Source organism: Chionomys nivalis, chromosome 1 (assembly GCF_950005125.1).
Source record: "Chionomys nivalis chromosome 1, mChiNiv1.1, whole genome shotgun sequence".
NCBI lineage: Eukaryota > Metazoa > Chordata > Mammalia > Rodentia > Cricetidae > Chionomys > Chionomys nivalis.
In genome coordinates, this window is record NC_080086.1 from 200,017,560 (window position 1) to 200,035,062 (window position 17,503).

Below are 17,503 nucleotides of genomic sequence, written 5' to 3' on the forward strand. Positions count from 1 at the left end.
GTTCCTTTGTAAAGACAAGTAGTTGTTTGCTACGTGTGAAATCATTGTTAGAAGTGAGATCAGTGTTCCTTTTCTCAGTACAAGCTTTATTTGAAAGATAATCGCGTTCTTTTGAAAGTTTATTAATTTCACGAAAGCTTTAGTAAGAAACGCACATGTGTTTCTTTGTAAAGACAAGCAGATGTTTGCTACATGTCAAAGCATTGTTAGAACTGAGATCAGTGTTCCTTTTCTCAGTACAAACTTTACTTTGAAAGATAATCGCGTTCTTTGAAAGATTTTTAATTTCACCAAAGCTTTAGTAAGAAACGCACGTGTTTCTTTGTAAAGACAAGCTGTTATTTGCTATATGTCAAAGCATTGTTAGAACTGATATCTGATGGAGGAGTTACTTTCATTTAATAAAGAAACTGCCTTGGCCCTTTTATAGGCCAGCCCTTAGGCGGGTGGAGTAAACAGACAGAATGCTGGGAGAAAGAAGCTGAGTGAGGAGTCGCCATGATTCTCCCACTCCAGACAGACGCAGGTTAAGATCTTTCCTGGTAAGCCAGCTCGTGGTACTACACAGAATATTAGAAATGGGTTAGATCAATATGTAAGAGCTAGCCAATAAGAGGTTGGAGCTAATGGGCCAGGAAGTGATTAAAAGAATACAGTTTCCGTGTAATTATTTCGGGGCATAAGCTAGCCATGTGGGCGGCTGGGTGCCGGGGACGCAGCCCTGCTGCAAATATTACAACAGAGTGGCGCTAATATTACAACAGAGTGGCCCCCAAGACAGCTTTTTGCTGTTTGTGGGTTGTGTGCAGCAAAGAAATTGTCCTGACTCAGCAACAGGAAAAAAACTGGCTGTTTTAAAATGCCGGCTTTCTGGGCTGTGCTGCCATCGCGATCTCTGTCTGGCTCCCGAGGGAGACAGAGCTTTTGAATGGAGCATTTGGAGTAAAGTGCTATGGCTTGCTTGATGGCAATGTGGACTGTGTCTGGAACTGTGAGTGGCTCAGGGGCACCAAATGGCTCTGAGGCAGGAGCGGCTCAACTCCGCCATGCTGAACTGTGCTGGTCTCAGGCAGGAACTACCGTAATTACTGTAATAACAGCACAGTTAAGGTTTCGACTGGGCAGGACACAGGCGGTACCGTATTAGCCCTACATGGTGCAACTTAAGTTTTTGAAAAGTGCTTAACATTTTAAGAAATGCTCCTGGATAGTAAAAAAATTACAGATTCACAATAAAACAGATTCAGACATAAAATACATAAAAGACCACAGTGTTGGATGAATATACGTAGGCTTGAGAGAGAGAAAAAATATATATATAAAGAATAAAGTTAATGTTTTAAAAAAAGGGTAAAGTCTTTAAAGAGACAGAGTACAGATAGTTATAGATTAAAAGAAATAAAGAAAAATAAGCCACGTAAAAATGGAAAATTCACAGAGAGTCTGGATTCTTTGTATTATTGTGTTTTCTTTAAAATTTTTGACTGTGAAGGAGCTAAGTACAGAGAGACATTTCATTATATGGGCTGCCAAGCTAAACCAGAATGGATATAAGGGTATTATGATTTCAGAATATGGGTCTAAGGACATGATGCTTTGGAGAGGGTCTTCTTTTGTTTTCACAGAGGATGCGACCCTGTGGATTTCTTCTATCCCAATATGGTATGATAGACCGCGCCCTCCTGAAAGGTTACTGTAAACACCCTCAAAAACTTACTTCACTCAACTGCCAACTGAGATGACCCTGGCACACAGGTTATCCCATAAAAGACCTAATTAACGGCGCCCCCATTCAGCAGGAAGCAGTTTGGAGAGAAAAATCTGCGCCCATGTTCCCAAATATGGTTTATAAATGTTCTTTTACATTTAAAGGGGGATATGATATAGATATAAATAATTTGCATTTGTATAGATTTTAAGGTCAATTTTGTTATATGTATATGTATTTCTGATCTTGATTAAGGTATTGTGATTGTGTAGTTCATTTAAAAATGTAATGTATAATTAGGAAATATAGGTTGCTAATGGATAATCATAAATAATAGTCAAGCTTGTAGTCATGTTAGTTAGATTTTCTAGATGTGCATAGATATATTTCAGATAGGCATTCTTCATATTTTGCAAAGGCTACAGAATATGGCATTTAAGTGTTTTAATAACTTAGGGTTTTTCATGACAATGAGACACGTCTGCTCCTGGCAGCACCAATCTACTTCAAAAGGAAGATGGGCATCGAAGAGGATCCTTATGGGGTTTGATAGCCACTTGGGCAAGAAACTGTTCTTGCCTGGACTATTGCATAAACTAGACACAGAGAACCCGCAGAAAAAGGACTACTGAACTTGCGTAAAGGTGAGATGATCTTTCGGGGTTCCTGATTCATAAAAGAGTCTGCAAGACATTCTGCAGGACACAGCAGATAGTGACTGAACTGTCTTTGGAATTTCCTGCTTCATGAAAATGTGTCTGCTGGATACTATGAGCCTGTAGGCCGAAGATGGATGCCCCAACAGTAAGAAAAGAACTTTGGGTGACTGTCCAGGCAGAGAGATGTCTCTGTCATTTCTAAAGTTTGAAATTTCTTATTTCTTGTTTACTCAGGTAACATTATATCCTTCTGGAGTCTTTGATGGAGTTGAAGAACGGTTAGTTATAGTTATAGTTTTCCTTAGTTATGATAAAAGATAGATATAAATATTGTAACTGTAATTCTTGCTTGACAACTGTCTTGTTATATGTAATTTTACTATGTTAAAGTTAAAGCCTTTCTTTTTGTTTAAACAAAAAAGGGGAAATGATGGAGGAGTTACTTTCATTTAATAAAGAAACTGCCTTGGCCCATTTATAGGCCAGCCCTTAGGTGGGTGGAGTAAACAGACAGAATGCTGGGAGAAAGAAGCTGAGTGAGGAGTCGCCATGATTCTCCCACTCCAGACAGACGCAGGTTAAGATCTTTCCTGGTAAGCCAGCTCGTGGTACTACACAGAATATTAGAAATGGGTTAGATCAATATGTAAGAGCTAGCCAATAAGAGGTTGGAGCTAATGGGCCAGGAAGTGATTAAAAGAATACAGTTTCCGTGTAATAATTTCGGGGCATAAGATAGGCATGTGGGCGGCTGGATGCCGGGGATGCAGCTCTGCCGCAAATATTACAACAGAGTAGCGCTAATATTACAACAGATATCATTGTTCCTTTTCTCAAGACAAGCTTTACTTAGAAAGATAATCGCGTTCTTTTGAAAGTTTATTAATTTCACGAAAGCTTTAGTAAGAAACGCACGTGTGTTTCTCTAAAGAGAGGCCATTTTTTGTGACATGTCAAAGTATTGTTAGAAGAGAGATCAGTGTTCCTTTCTGTGCAGAAGCTTTACTTTGAAAGATAATCACATTCTTTTGAAAGTGTATTCATTTCAGGATTAGCTTTAGTAAGAAACACACGTGTTACTTGGTAAAGAGATTCAATTGTTTCCTAAATGTCAAAGTCTTGTTAGAAGTGAGATCAGTGTTCCATCATCTGTAGAAGCTTTGCTTTGAATGATAATCACGTTCTTTTGAATGTGTATTCATTTCTTGAAAAGTTTTAGTATGAAACGCACATGTGGTTCTCTGTAAAGAGAAGCAGATGTTTGCAATTGTCAAATTACTGTTAGAAGTGAGATTAGTTTTCCTTTTCTCTGCAGAAGTTTTATTTTGAAAGATAATCACGTTCTTTTGAAAGTGTATTAGTTTCATATATAGCTTTAGTAAGAAACGCACAATTGTTTCTCTGTAAAGAAAGGCCGTATTATGCATCATGTCAAAGTATTTTTAGAAGAGAGATCAGTGTTCCTTTCTCTGTAAAAGCTTTACTTTGAAAGATAATCACATTCTTTTCAAACTGTATTCATTTCATGAAAAGCATTAGGAAGAAACGCACATGTGTTTCTCTGTAAAGAGAAGCAGTTGTTTCCGACATGTCAAGTATTTTTAGAAGTGAGATCAGTGTTCCTTTTCTCTGTAGAAGCTTTGCTTTGAAGTATAATCATATTCTTTTGAAAGTGTATTCATTTCATGATAAGCTTTAGTAAGAAATGTACATGTGTTTCTCTGTAAAGAAAAGCACTTCTTTTCGACATGTCAAATTACTGTTAGAAGTGAGATCAGTGTTCATTTTCTCTGTGAAAGCTTTATTTTGAAATATAGTCACGTTCTTTTGAAAGTGTATTCATTTCTAGAAATGCTTTAGTAATAATGCTCATGTGTGTCTTGGTAAGGAGTAGCAGTTGTTTCTGACATGTCAAAGTCTTGTTAGAAGTGTGATCAGTATTCATTTCTTGGTAGAAGCTTTACTTTGAAAGATAATCACATTCTTTGAAAGTATATTCATTTCATAAATAGCTTAAGTAAGAAACACACAAGTGTTTCTTTGTAAAGAGAAGCCATTGTTTGTGACATGTCAAAGTATTGTTAGAAGTTAGATCAGTGTTCCTTTACTCTGTAGAATCTTTGCTTTGAAAGATAATCACGTTCTTTTGAAAATGTATTCATTTCTTGAAAAGCTTTTGTTGGAAACGCACATGTGTTCCTTGGTAAAGAGAAGCAGTAGTTTGCGACATGTCAAAGTATTCTTAGAACTGAGATCAGTATTCCTTTTCTCTGTAGAAGCTTTAATTTGAAAGATAATCACATTGTTTTGAAAGTGTATTCATTTCATAAATAGCTTTAGTGAGAATCTCACAAGTGTTTATCTGTAAGAGAAGCAGTTGTTTGCAACATGTCAAATTACTGTTAGATGTGAGTACATTGTTCCTTTTCTCTGTACAAACTTTACTTTGAAAGATAATCACCTTCTTTTGAAAGTATATTCATTTCTTGAAAAGCTTTAGTTAAAAACGCACATGTGTTTCTTGGTAAGGAGAAGCAGTTGTTTGCAACATGTCAAAGTACTGTTAGAAGTAAGATCAGTGTTCCTTTTCTCTGTAGAAGCTTTATTTTGAAAGATAATCATGTTCCTTTGAAAATGTAATCATTTCTTGAAAAGCCCTGGTTGGAAATGCACATGTGTTTCTTGGTAAAGAGAAGCCGATGTTTGCGACATGTCAAAGTATTGTTAGAAGGGAGATCAGTGTTACTTGTCACTGTACAAGCTTTACTTTGAAAGATAAGCACGTTCTTTGGAAAGTGTTTTCATTTCTTTAAAAGCTTTAGTAAGAAACGCACGTGTTTCTCTGTAAAGAGAAGCAGTTTTTGCGCCATGTCAAATTACTATTAGAAGTGAAATCAGTATTCCTTTTCTCTGTACAAGCTTTACTTTGAAAGATAATCACATTCTTTTGAAAGTATATTCATTTCTTGAAATGTTTTAGTAAGAAACACACATGTGTTTCTTGGTAAGGAGAAGCAGTTGTTTGCGACTTGTCAAAGTATTTTTGAAGTGAGATCAGTATTCCTTTTCTCTGTAGAAGCTTTACTTTGAAAGATAATCATGTTCTTTGGAAAGTGAATTCATTTCTTGAAAAGCTTTAGTTAGAAACAAACATGTGTTTCTTAGTAAAGAGAAGAAGTAGTTTGCGATATGTCAAAGTATTGTTAGAAGAGAGATCAGTGTACCATTTCTCTGTAAAAGCTTTACTTTGAAAGATAATCACGTTCTTTTGAAAGTGCATTCATTTATGAAAAGCTATAATAAGAAACACACAATTTTTTCTCTGTAAAGAGAAGAACTTGTTTGCGACATGTCAAGTTATTGTTAGAATTTAGATAAGAGTTCCTTTCTCTGTATAAGCTTTACTTTGAAAGATAATTACATTCTTTAGAAACTGTATTCATTTCAAGAAAAGCTATAGAAAAAAACGCACATGTGTTTCACTGTAAAGAGAAGCAGTTGTTTACGACATTTCAAAGTCTTCTTAGAAGTGAGATCAGTGTTCCTTTCTCGCTACCAGCTTTACTTTGAAAGAAAATCAGGAACTTTTGAAAGTGAATTCATTTCATTAAAAGCTTTAGTAAGAAATGCACAAGTGTTTCACTCTAAAGGGAAGACGTTGTTTGCGACATGTCAGAGTATTGTTAGAAGTGAGGTCACTGTTCCTTTTCCCTGTAGAAGCTTTATTTTGAAAGACAATCAAGTTTTTTTGAAAGTATATTCATTTCATCAAAAGCTTTAGTAAGAAACGCACATGGGTTTCTTGGGAAAGAGGAGCAGTTGTTTGCTACTTGTGAAAGCATTGTTAGAACTGAGATCTGTGGTCCTTTTCTCAGCACAAGCTTTATTTAGAAAGATAATCGCGTTTTTTTGAAAGTTTATTTATTTCACGAAATCTTTGTTAGAACTGAGATCAGTGTTCCTCTTCTCAGTACAAGCTTTACTTTGAAAGATAATCACGTTCTTTGAAAGTTTATTAATTGCACTAAAGCTTTGTTAGAACTGAGATCAGTGTTCCTCTTCTCAGTACAAGCTTTACTTTGAAAGATAATCAGGTTCTTTTGAAAGTTTATTTCACGAAAGCTTTAGTAAGAAACGCACATGTGTTTCTTTGTAAAGAAAAGCAGATGTTTGCTACATGTAAAAGCATTGTTAGAACTGATATCAGTGTTCCTTTTCTTAGTACAAGCTTTACTTTGAAAGATAATCGTGTACTTTTGAAAGTTTATAAATTTCACGAAAGCTTTAGTAAGAAACGCACATGTGTTTCTTTATAAAGACAAACAGTTGTTTGCTACGTGTGAAAGCATTGTTAGAACTGAGATCAGTGTTCCTTTTCTCAGTACAAGCTTTACTTTGAAGGTAATCACGTTCTTTTGAAAGTTTATTAATTGCACGAAAGCATGTTAGAACTGAGATCAGTGTTCCTCTTTTCAGTACAAGCTTAACTTTGAAAGATAATCACGATCATTTTCAAGTTTATTAATTTCACGAAAGCTTTAGTAAGAAACGCACATGTGTTCCTTTGTAAAGACAAGTAGTTGTTTGCTACGTGTGAAATCATTGTTAGAAGTGAGATCAGTGTTCCTTTTCTCAGTACAAGCTTTATTTGAAAGATAATCGCGTTCTTTTGAAAGTTTATTAATTTCACGAAAGCTTTAGTAAGAAACGCACATGTGTTTCTTTGTAAAGACAAGCAGATGTTTGCTACATGTCAAAGCATTGTTAGACCTGAGATCAGTGTTCCTTTTCTCAGTACAAACTTTACTTTGAAAGATAATCGCGTTCTCTGAAAGATTTTTAATTTCACCAAAGCTTTAGTAAGAAACGCACGTGTTTCTTTGTAAAGACAAGCTGTTGTTTGCTATATGTCAAAGCATTGTTAGAACTGATATCTGATGGAGGAGTTACTTTCATTTAATAAAGAAACTGCCTTGGCCCTTTTATAGGCCAGCCCTTAGGCGGGTGGAGTAAACAGACAGAATGCTGGGAGAAAGAAGCTGAGTGAGGAGTCGCCATGATTCTCCCACTCCAGACAGACGCAGGTTAAGATCTTTCCTGGTAAGCCAGCTCGTGGTACTACACAGAATATTAGAAATGGGTTAGATCAATATGTAAGAGCTAGCCAATAAGAGGTTGGAGCTAATGGGCCAGGAAGTGATTAAAAGAATACAGTTTCCGTGTAATTATTTCGGGGCATAAGCTAGCCATGTGGGCGGCTGGGTGCCGGGGACGCAGCCCTGCTGCAAATATTACAACAGAGTGGCGCTAATATTACAACAGAGTGGCCCCCAAGACAGCTTTTTGCTGTTTGTGGGTTGCGTGCAGCAAAGAAATTGTCCTGACTCAGCAACAGGAAAAAAACTGGCTGTTTTAAAATGCCGGCTTTCTGGGCTGTGCTGCCATCGCGATCTCTGTCTGGCTCCCGAGGGAGACAGAGCTTTTGAATGGAGCATTTGGAGTAAAGTGCTATGGCTTGCTTGATGGCAATGTGGACTGTGTCTGGAACTGTGAGTGGCTCAGGGGCACCAAATGGCTCTGAGGCAGGAGCGGCTCAACTCCGCCATGCTGAACTGTGCTGGTCTCAGGCAGGAACTACCGTAATTACTGTAATAACAGCACAGTTAAGGTTTCGACTGGGCAGGACACAGGCGGTACCGTATTAGCCCTACATGGTGCAACTTAAGTTTTTGAAAAGTGCTTAACATTTTAAGAAATGCTCCTGGATAGTAAAAAAATTACAGATTCACAATAAAACAGATTCAGACATAAAATACATAAAAGACCACAGTGTTGGATGAATATACGTAGGCTTGAGAGAGAGAAAAAAATATATATAAAGAATAAAGTTAATGTTTTAAAAAAAGGGTAAAGTCTTTAAAGAGACAGAGTACAGATAGTTATAGATTAAAAGAAATAAAGAAAAATAAGCCACGTAAAAATGGAAAATTCACAGAGAGTCTGGATTCTTTGTATTATTGTGTTTTCTTTAAAATTTTTGACTGTGAAGGAGCTAAGTACAGAGAGACATTTCATTATATGGGCTGCCAAGCTAAACCAGAATGGATATAAGGGTATTATGATTTCAGAATATGGGTCTAAGGACATGATGCTTTGGAGAGGGTCTTCTTTTGTTTTCACAGAGGATGCGACCCTGTGGATTTCTTCTATCCCAATATGGTATGATAGACCGCGCCCTCCTGAAAGGTTACTGTAAACACCCTCAAAAACTTACTTCACTCAACTGCCAACTGAGATGACCCTGGCACACAGGTTATCCCATAAAAGACCTAATTAACGGCGCCCCCATTCAGCAGGAAGCAGTTTGGAGAGAAAAATCTGCGCCCATGTTCCCAAATATGGTTTATAAATGTTCTTTTACATTTAAAGGGGGATATGATATAGATATAAATAATTTGCATTTGTATAGATTTTAAGGTCAATTTTGTTATATGTATATGTATTTCTGATCTTGATTAAGGTATTGTGATTGTGTAGTTCATTTAAAAATGTAATGTATAATTAGGAAATATAGGTTGCTAATGGATAATCATAAATAATAGTCAAGCTTGTAGTCATGTTAGTTAGATTTTCTAGATGTGCATAGATATATTTCAGATAGGCATTCTTCATATTTTGCAAAGGCTACAGAATATGGCATTTAAGTGTTTTAATAACTTAGGGTTTTTCATGACAATGAGACACGTCTGCTCCTGGCAGCACCAATCTACTTCAAAAGGAAGATGGGCATCGAAGAGGATCCTTATGGGGTTTGATAGCCACTTGGGCAAGAAACTGTTCTTGCCTGGACTATTGCATAAACTAGACACAGAGAACCCGCAGAAAAAGGACTACTGAACTTGCGTAAAGGTGAGATGATCTTTCGGGGTTCCTGATTCATAAAAGAGTCTGCAAGACATTCTGCAGGACACAGCAGATAGTGACTGAACTGTCTTTGGAATTTCCTGCTTCATGAAAATGTGTCTGCTGGATACTATGAGCCTGTAGGCCGAAGATGGATGCCCCAACAGTAAGAAAAGAACTTTGGGTGACTGTCCAGGCAGAGAGATGTCTCTGTCATTTCTAAAGTTTGAAATTTCTTATTTCTTGTTTACTCAGGTAACATTATATCCTTCTGGAGTCTTTGATGGAGTTGAAGAACGGTTAGTTATAGTTATAGTTTTCCTTAGTTATGATAAAAGATAGATATAAATATTGTAACTGTAATTCTTGCTTGACAACTGTCTTGTTATATGTAATTTTACTATGTTAAAGTTAAAGCCTTTCTTTTTGTTTAAACAAAAAAGGGGAAATGATGGAGGAGTTACTTTCATTTAATAAAGAAACTGCCTTGGCCCATTTATAGGCCAGCCCTTAGGTGGGTGGAGTAAACAGACAGAATGCTGGGAGAAAGAAGCTGAGTGAGGAGTCGCCATGATTCTCCCACTCCAGACAGACGCAGGTTAAGATCTTTCCTGGTAAGCCAGCTCGTGGTACTACACAGAATATTAGAAATGGGTTAGATCAATATGTAAGAGCTAGCCAATAAGAGGTTGGAGCTAATGGGCCAGGAAGTGATTAAAAGAATACAGTTTCCGTGTAATAATTTCGGGGCATAAGATAGGCATGTGGGCGGCTGGATGCCGGGGATGCAGCTCTGCCGCAAATATTACAACAGAGTAGCGCTAATATTACAACAGATATCATTGTTCCTTTTCTCAAGACAAGCTTTACTTAGAAAGATAATCGCGTTCTTTTGAAAGTTTATTAATTTCACGAAAGCTTTAGTAAGAAACGCACGTGTGTTTCTCTAAAGAGAGGCCATTTTTTGTGACATGTCAAAGTATTGTTAGAAGAGAGATCAGTGTTCCTTTCTGTGCAGAAGCTTTACTTTGAAAGATAATCACATTCTTTTGAAAGTGTATTCATTTCAGGATTAGCTTTAGTAAGAAACACACGTGTTACTTGGTAAAGAGATTCAATTGTTTCCTAAATGTCAAAGTCTTGTTAGAAGTGAGATCAGTGTTCCATCATCTGTAGAAGCTTTGCTTTGAATGATAATCATGTTCTTTTGAATGTGTATTCATTTCTTGAAAAGTTTTAGTATGAAACGCACATGTGGTTCTCTGTAAAGAGAAGCAGATGTTTGCAATTGTCAAATTACTGTTAGAAGTGAGATTAGTTTTCCTTTTCTCTGCAGAAGTTTTATTTTGAAAGATAATCACGTTCTTTTGAAAGTGTATTAGTTTCATATATAGCTTTAGTAAGAAACGCACAATTGTTTCTCTGTAAAGAAAGGCCGTATTATGCATCATGTCAAAGTATTTTTAGAAGAGAGATCAGTGTTCCTTTCTCTGTAAAAGCTTTACTTTGAAAGATAATCACATTCTTTTCAAACTGTATTCATTTCATGAAAAGCATTAGGAAGAAACGCACATGTGTTTCTCTGTAAAGAGAAGCAGTTGTTTCCGACATGTCAAGTATTTTTAGAAGTGAGATCAGTGTTCCTTTTCTCTGTAGAAGCTTTGCTTTGAAGTATAATCATATTCTTTTGAAAGTGTATTCATTTCATGATAAGCTTTAGTAAGAAATGTACATGTGTTTCTCTGTAAAGAAAAGCACTTCTTTTCGACATGTCAAATTACTGTTAGAAGTGAGATCAGTGTTCATTTTCTCTGTGAAAGCTTTATTTTGAAATATAGTCACGTTCTTTTGAAAGTGTATTCATTTCTAGAAATGCTTTAGTAATAATGCTCATGTGTGTCTTGGTAAGGAGTAGCAGTTGTTTCTGACATGTCAAAGTCTTGTTAGAAGTGTGATCAGTATTCATTTCTTGGTAGAAGCTTTACTTTGAAAGATAATCACATTCTTTGAAAGTATATTCATTTCATAAATAGCTTAAGTAAGAAACACACAAGTGTTTCTTTGTAAAGAGAAGCCATTGTTTGTGACATGTCAAAGTATTGTTAGAAGTTAGATCAGTGTTCCTTTACTCTGTAGAATCTTTGCTTTGAAAGATAATCACGTTCTTTTGAAAATGTATTCATTTCTTGAAAAGCTTTTGTTGGAAACGCACATGTGTTCCTTGGTAAAGAGAAGCAGTAGTTTGCGACATGTCAAAGTATTCTTAGAACTGAGATCAGTATTCCTTTTCTCTGTAGAAGCTTTAATTTGAAAGATAATCACATTGTTTTGAAAGTGTATTCATTTCATAAATAGCTTTAGTGAGAATCTCACAAGTGTTTATCTGTAAGAGAAGCAGTTGTTTGCAACATGTCAAATTACTGTTAGATGTGAGTACATTGTTCCTTTTCTCTGTACAAACTTTACTTTGAAAGATAATCACCTTCTTTTGAAAGTATATTCATTTCTTGAAAAGCTTTAGTTAAAAACGCACATGTGTTTCTTGGTAAGGAGAAGCAGTTGTTTGCAACATGTCAAAGTACTGTTAGAAGTAAGATCAGTGTTCCTTTTCTCTGTAGAAGCTTTATTTTGAAAGATAATCATGTTCCTTTGAAAATGTAATCATTTCTTGAAAAGCCCTGGTTGGAAATGCACATGTGTTTCTTGGTAAAGAGAAGCCGATGTTTGCGACATGTCAAAGTATTGTTAGAAGGGAGATCAGTGTTACTTGTCACTGTACAAGCTTTACTTTGAAAGATAAGCACGTTCTTTGGAAAGTGTTTTCATTTCTTTAAAAGCTTTAGTAAGAAACGCACGTGTTTCTCTGTAAAGAGAAGCAGTTTTTGCGCCATGTCAAATTACTATTAGAAGTGAAATCAGTATTCCTTTTCTCTGTACAAGCTTTACTTTGAAAGATAATCACATTCTTTTGAAAGTATATTCATTTCTTGAAATGTTTTAGTAAGAAACACACATGTGTTTCTTGGTAAGGAGAAGCAGTTGTTTGCGACTTGTCAAAGTATTTTTGAAGTGAGATCAGTATTCCTTTTCTCTGTAGAAGCTTTACTTTGAAAGATAATCATGTTCTTTGGAAAGTGAATTCATTTCTTGAAAAGCTTTAGTTAGAAACAAACATGTGTTTCTTAGTAAAGAGAAGAAGTAGTTTGCGATATGTCAAAGTATTGTTAGAAGAGAGATCAGTGTACCATTTCTCTGTAAAAGCTTTACTTTGAAAGATAATCACGTTCTTTTGAAAGTGCATTCATTTATGAAAAGCTATAATAAGAAACACACAATTTTTTCTCTGTAAAGAGAAGAACTTGTTTGCGACATGTCAAGTTATTGTTAGAATTTAGATAAGAGTTCCTTTCTCTGTATAAGCTTTACTTTGAAAGATAATTACATTCTTTAGAAACTGTATTCATTTCAAGAAAAGCTATAGAAAAAAACGCACATGTGTTTCACTGTAAAGAGAAGCAGTTGTTTACGACATTTCAAAGTCTTCTTAGAAGTGAGATCAGTGTTCCTTTCTCGCTACCAGCTTTACTTTGAAAGAAAATCAGGAACTTTTGAAAGTGAATTCATTTCATTAAAAGCTTTAGTAAGAAATGCACAAGTGTTTCACTCTAAAGGGAAGACGTTGTTTGCGACATGTCAGAGTATTGTTAGAAGTGAGGTCACTGTTCCTTTTCCCTGTAGAAGCTTTATTTTGAAAGACAATCAAGTTTTTTTGAAAGTATATTCATTTCATCAAAAGCTTTAGTAAGAAACGCACATGGGTTTCTTGGGAAAGAGGAGCAGTTGTTTGCTACTTGTGAAAGCATTGTTAGAACTGAGATCTGTGGTCCTTTTCTCAGCACAAGCTTTATTTAGAAAGATAATCGCGTTTTTTTGAAAGTTTATTTATTTCACGAAATCTTTGTTAGAACTGAGATCAGTGTTCCTCTTCTCAGTACAAGCTTTACTTTGAAAGATAATCACGTTCTTTGAAAGTTTATTAATTGCACTAAAGCTTTGTTAGAACTGAGATCAGTGTTCCTCTTCTCAGTACAAGCTTTACTTTGAAAGATAATCAGGTTCTTTTGAAAGTTTATTTCACGAAAGCTTTAGTAAGAAACGCACATGTGTTTCTTTGTAAAGAAAAGCAGATGTTTGCTACATGTAAAAGCATTGTTAGAACTGATATCAGTGTTCCTTTTCTTAGTACAAGCTTTACTTTGAAAGATAATCGTGTACTTTTGAAAGTTTATAAATTTCACGAAAGCTTTAGTAAGAAACGCACATGTGTTTCTTTATAAAGACAAACAGTTGTTTGCTACGTGTGAAAGCATTGTTAGAACTGAGATCAGTGTTCCTTTTCTCAGTACAAGCTTTACTTTGAAGGTAATCACGTTCTTTTGAAAGTTTATTAATTGCACGAAAGCATGTTAGAACTGAGATCAGTGTTCCTCTTTTCAGTACAAGCTTAACTTTGAAAGATAATCACGATCATTTTCAAGTTTATTAATTTCACGAAAGCTTTAGTAAGAAACGCACATGTGTTCCTTTGTAAAGACAAGTAGTTGTTTGCTACGTGTGAAATCATTGTTAGAAGTGAGATCAGTGTTCCTTTTCTCAGTACAAGCTTTATTTGAAAGATAATCGCGTTCTTTTGAAAGTTTATTAATTTCACGAAAGCTTTAGTAAGAAACGCACATGTGTTTCTTTGTAAAGACAAGCAGATGTTTGCTACATGTCAAAGCATTGTTAGAACTGAGATCAGTGTTCCTTTTCTCAGTACAAACTTTACTTTGAAAGATAATCGCGTTCTTTGAAAGATTTTTAATTTCACCAAAGCTTTAGTAAGAAACGCACGTGTTTCTTTGTAAAGACAAGCTGTTGTTTGCTATATGTCAAAGCATTGTTAGAACTGATATCTGATGGAGGAGTTACTTTCATTTAATAAAGAAACTGCCTTGGCCCTTTTATAGGCCAGCCCTTAGGCGGGTGGAGTAAACAGACAGAATGCTGGGAGAAAGAAGCTGAGTGAGGAGTCGCCATGATTCTCCCACTCCAGACAGACGCAGGTTAAGATCTTTCCTGGTAAGCCAGCTCGTGGTACTACACAGAATATTAGAAATGGGTTAGATCAATATGTAAGAGCTAGCCAATAAGAGGTTGGAGCTAATGGGCCAGGAAGTGATTAAAAGAATACAGTTTCCGTGTAATTATTTCGGGGCATAAGCTAGCCATGTGGGCGGCTGGGTGCCGGGGACGCAGCCCTGCTGCAAATATTACAACAGAGTGGCGCTAATATTACAACAGAGTGGCCCCCAAGACAGCTTTTTGCTGTTTGTGGGTTGCGTGCAGCAAAGAAATTGTCCTGACTCAGCAACAGGAAAAAAACTGGCTGTTTTAAAATGCCGGCTTTCTGGGCTGTGCTGCCATCGCGATCTCTGTCTGGCTCCCGAGGGAGACAGAGCTTTTGAATGGAGCATTTGGAGTAAAGTGCTATGGCTTGCTTGATGGCAATGTGGACTGTGTCTGGAACTGTGAGTGGCTCAGGGGCACCAAATGGCTCTGAGGCAGGAGCGGCTCAACTCCGCCATGCTGAACTGTGCTGGTCTCAGGCAGGAACTACCGTAATTACTGTAATAACAGCACAGTTAAGGTTTCGACTGGGCAGGACACAGGCGGTACCGTATTAGCCCTACATGGTGCAACTTAAGTTTTTGAAAAGTGCTTAACATTTTAAGAAATGCTCCTGGATAGTAAAAAAATTACAGATTCACAATAAAACAGATTCAGACATAAAATACATAAAAGACCACAGTGTTGGATGAATATACGTAGGCTTGAGAGAGAGAAAAAAATATATATAAAGAATAAAGTTAATGTTTTAAAAAAAGGGTAAAGTCTTTAAAGAGACAGAGTACAGATAGTTATAGATTAAAAGAAATAAAGAAAAATAAGCCACGTAAAAATGGAAAATTCACAGAGAGTCTGGATTCTTTGTATTATTGTGTTTTCTTTAAAATTTTTGACTGTGAAGGAGCTAAGTACAGAGAGACATTTCATTATATGGGCTGCCAAGCTAAACCAGAATGGATATAAGGGTATTATGATTTCAGAATATGGGTCTAAGGACATGATGCTTTGGAGAGGGTCTTCTTTTGTTTTCACAGAGGATGCGACCCTGTGGATTTCTTCTATCCCAATATGGTATGATAGACCGCGCCCTCCTGAAAGGTTACTGTAAACACCCTCAAAAACTTACTTCACTCAACTGCCAACTGAGATGACCCTGGCACACAGGTTATCCCATAAAAGACCTAATTAACGGCGCCCCCATTCAGCAGGAAGCAGTTTGGAGAGAAAAATCTGCGCCCATGTTCCCAAATATGGTTTATAAATGTTCTTTTACATTTAAAGGGGGATATGATATAGATATAAATAATTTGCATTTGTATAGATTTTAAGGTCAATTTTGTTATATGTATATGTATTTCTGATCTTGATTAAGGTATTGTGATTGTGTAGTTCATTTAAAAATGTAATGTATAATTAGGAAATATAGGTTGCTAATGGATAATCATAAATAATAGTCAAGCTTGTAGTCATGTTAGTTAGATTTTCTAGATGTGCATAGATATATTTCAGATAGGCATTCTTCATATTTTGCAAAGGCTACAGAATATGGCATTTAAGTGTTTTAATAACTTAGGGTTTTTCATGACAATGAGACACGTCTGCTCCTGGCAGCACCAATCTACTTCAAAAGGAAGATGGGCATCGAAGAGGATCCTTATGGGGTTTGATAGCCACTTGGGCAAGAAACTGTTCTTGCCTGGACTATTGCATAAACTAGACACAGAGAACCCGCAGAAAAAGGACTACTGAACTTGCGTAAAGGTGAGATGATCTTTCGGGGTTCCTGATTCATAAAAGAGTCTGCAAGACATTCTGCAGGACACAGCAGATAGTGACTGAACTGTCTTTGGAATTTCCTGCTTCATGAAAATGTGTCTGCTGGATACTATGAGCCTGTAGGCCGAAGATGGATGCCCCAACAGTAAGAAAAGAACTTTGGGTGACTGTCCAGGCAGAGAGATGTCTCTGTCATTTCTAAAGTTTGAAATTTCTTATTTCTTGTTTACTCAGGTAACATTATATCCTTCTGGAGTCTTTGATGGAGTTGAAGAACGGTTAGTTATAGTTATAGTTTTCCTTAGTTATGATAAAAGATAGATATAAATATTGTAACTGTAATTCTTGCTTGACAACTGTCTTGTTATATGTAATTTTACTATGTTAAAGTTAAAGCCTTTCTTTTTGTTTAAACAAAAAAGGGGAAATGATGGAGGAGTTACTTTCATTTAATAAAGAAACTGCCTTGGCCCATTTATAGGCCAGCCCTTAGGTGGGTGGAGTAAACAGACAGAATGCTGGGAGAAAGAAGCTGAGTGAGGAGTCGCCATGATTCTCCCACTCCAGACAGACGCAGGTTAAGATCTTTCCTGGTAAGCCAGCTCGTGGTACTACACAGAATATTAGAAATGGGTTAGATCAATATGTAAGAGCTAGCCAATAAGAGGTTGGAGCTAATGGGCCAGGAAGTGATTAAAAGAATACAGTTTCCGTGTAATAATTTCGGGGCATAAGATAGGCATGTGGGCGGCTGGATGCCGGGGATGCAGCTCTGCCGCAAATATTACAACAGAGTAGCGCTAATATTACAACAGATATCATTGTTCCTTTTCTCAAGACAAGCTTTACTTAGAAAGATAATCGCGTTCTTTTGAAAGTTTATTAATTTCACGAAAGCTTTAGTAAGAAACGCACGTGTGTTTCTCTAAAGAGAGGCCATTTTTTGTGACATGTCAAAGTATTGTTAGAAGAGAGATCAGTGTTCCTTTCTGTGCAGAAGCTTTACTTTGAAAGATAATCACATTCTTTTGAAAGTGTATTCATTTCAGGATTAGCTTTAGTAAGAAACACACGTGTTACTTGGTAAAGAGATTCAATTGTTTCCTAAATGTCAAAGTCTTGTTAGAAGTGAGATCAGTGTTCCATCATCTGTAGAAGCTTTGCTTTGAATGATAATCACGTTCTTTTGAATGTGTATTCATTTCTTGAAAAGTTTTAGTATGAAACGCACATGTGGTTCTCTGTAAAGAGAAGCAGATGTTTGCAATTGTCAAATTACTGTTAGAAG